The sequence below is a fragment of the Mauremys reevesii genome, unplaced genomic scaffold (genome assembly GCF_016161935.1).
Source record: "Mauremys reevesii isolate NIE-2019 unplaced genomic scaffold, ASM1616193v1 Contig102, whole genome shotgun sequence".
Taxonomy (NCBI): domain Eukaryota; kingdom Metazoa; phylum Chordata; order Testudines; family Geoemydidae; genus Mauremys; species Mauremys reevesii.
The window spans coordinates 4,789-7,486 of record NW_024100719.1 but is presented as its reverse complement, the minus strand read 5'-3'; the positions used below and the strand labels follow the sequence as shown (position 1 = coordinate 7,486).

At 44.1% G+C, this 2,698-nt stretch overlaps 1 long non-coding RNA gene across 1 annotated transcript; it reads right to left on the bottom strand.

The window, feature by feature from the left end:
• Nucleotides 1–399: 399 nt before the first annotated feature.
• Nucleotides 400–2,490, bottom strand: LOC120392577. Its single transcript, XR_005591733.1, has 3 exons — nucleotides 2,386–2,490; nucleotides 1,327–1,385; nucleotides 400–432 (listed from the first exon to the last, which is right to left on the bottom strand). It is a non-coding gene; the product is annotated as an uncharacterized LOC120392577 (long non-coding RNA).
• Between the last annotated feature and the right edge of the window lie 208 nt (nucleotides 2,491–2,698).

Genomic DNA, 2,698 nt, shown 5'->3' with positions numbered 1-2,698 from the left:
CTGGAAACTGGGAAAAGAGATGATCTGAGAGAGAGTTGGAATGTCCCTTGGCTGTGGGACCCAGGAAGAAATAGGATCCTGCTTGATCTTTTACATCCTCTCTCCCTCCTCTCTTTGGGCACCAGTCATTGCTACTTACTTTAAAGGTGGGCTGGACCCATGGATTTCCATGAGGGCCTGAAAGAGAAGGGAAAGCAGAGTTAATGTCACACAGCCTAGAAGTATATTAGTCTGCTAAACATCATGTTTTGGGAGAGGGTTCCTTCTCAAATGTTGACACATTCATGGTATAATTCTCCACCTAGAAGACCTGCAGGGTCCCCAGGAAGAAATAGGATCCTGCTTGATCTTTTACATCCTCTCTCCCTCCTTGGGCACCAGTCATTGCTACTTACTTTAAAGGCGCTGGACCCATGGATTTCCATGAGGAGCCTGGAAAGAGAAGAAAGCAGAGTTAATGTCACACAGCCTAGAAGTATATTAGTCTGCTAAACATCAAGTGCTTTGGAGAGGGTTCCTTCTCAAATGTTGACACATTCACTTGGTATAATTCTCCGCTGAGAAGACCTACAGGCGCTCACGCAGCTCCTTGATTCTAAAGTGGTGTTAGAAAAGAAATCACCTTAGTGACTGAAGTGCTGAATTCCTCATTCTCATCTTCATTAATGACTGTACATATTTCTCAGTTATCCTGCCCATAATAACTCAGCAAAAGATGGTTTGCTCTTTCTTATACTATTTACATCTCATGTGTACCAAACACCCTTAGTGATTTGGTTGTAAAGCATCACTTCTCTTTAGAGCAAAAACCAATCCTGGCAGTGTAGAAGGAAACAATGCTGAGAAAAGGAGGCTGGTTTGATACTAATTATGTTGCATCTCCTGCAAGCAGACAGATCTCCCTTGTCTGTCTCCAAATGGCTACTGGTGGTAGCTGCCTAGCATGGGAATAGAGAACTGCTGTGGAGGGCATGTCAAGCTGTGGGGTTGGATGTTTGCAAGTTCTCTTCCACCTCCCCCTATAGTATAATGGCAGTGGGTCACACAGTCAACATTTCATCCTCTTTGTCTTCTCTGAAATATAGTTCTAGTTTGTTGTGACTGGAAATGCAGGATGTGGCCTCCAAAGAGGCACAAGGAGATTTTAAGAAGCACTAAATGTTTCATAATCGTTCAGCAAACTGAGTGCTGCTGCTGCTAAAAAAAAAGACATCCTCTGAAAAATGCAAGAAGGTGCAGCAAACAGCACATTCACATTGCATATTATGTGTTGTTGTTGTTGTCATCCAGTTCAATCCTCCCTAGAGAACTGTAGAAATCACTTACCTCCTGACCCTCTGAAAGGAGAGGAAGTAATATGGCTGCTCTTTGGCTGCACAGAGTTGCTGAAAAAGAGAGAAGGCATTCATTAGATGGGGAAGACAGCTGCTACCGAATTGAGGAGATCGGGGACATGGTTTGAGCTCAATAGCTTGTCCTTCAGAGGACTTGACATTAAGAGGGACCAAGCTGGGGTGTCTGTAAAATTACGGCAATTATTGCATTCTCCCATGGCAGATTGCTGCTGGCCAGTTCCCAGCCCTCTCCATTCTTCTTTCCGAACCACCATTCAATGGCTAAAGTGAGGCATGAGAGGGTGTGAGTCATGGAAAGTCCACACCACATTTAAGAGTTGACATGTTTTATTTCTGCTCCTCGTCAGCTAGAGCTCACTTGCCACATTGTCCCTTTAGGGGCACCCTCTGACTCTGTGCAAATTCAGGGTGTTCACAGCTCCTCCACCCTCCCTGGCCTGTAGCTACAAGCTCACAGACAATCCTGTAATCTTCCCAGCGGATATTAATTGAAAGATTCCATAGTTGTTTCTTGGATGCTACCATTTTTCTTCAAACTCCTCCACCTAACTCTCTCTTTTCAGTTCTTAGTTATTCAGTGATAGTAAGGAACAGGGCAGATCCAACTGCAGACATTGCTTGGTAACTTGTTTGCCATAGCAATGACTGAGCCATCAAAGCATTGCACAAATGATATAAGGTGCAAAAAAAGGAGCATTTCCCACTCAGCAAAGGAAAGGATAGGAGAGAATAGGACTATCACTACATGGCTATATAGCAGTGATGAGAGGTTGGGAGGGAGGAAAAGGACTGTTTGCATTGCAAGAAGATGTTAAGAGGAGGAAGAATGGTTGGGGCCTGTTGGTGGTCAGACAAAAACCCCATCTTTCCTAAAACAACTGCAGAGAATTTGTCTTGTGGAGTGCATTTTTAGAAGGGTGGCAACCGTATTCCATGGCTGCACTCAAAACCTTGTATGTATATGTACATCTACCCACTTGCCCTCCCTCTCCATGCAGCATGCACACAGACAAAGAATCCTAATGCTCACTCTCTGGCAGAGGGGCCACTCTCTTCCAGCAAAGCTATGTACTGGCTGTAGATCTGTGCTCTGACAGACTGCAGGGCAGGAAAAGGAAGGTCATTTCTTAAAGACCCATGGGAGAGAGCACTCATCCTAAAATAAAATGAACGACATGTAAGGAAATATAGCATCAGGGGAGCAATTTCCTTCTCTATCTCCTCTGTTGCTTCTCTATATGATATGATCCATGTTAACAACACCACATGATCCCACCTCCCAGTAAGATCCTGTTAATCCAATTTCCTTCCGTTTTCCAATGAAAGCTGTATTTTATTAACTA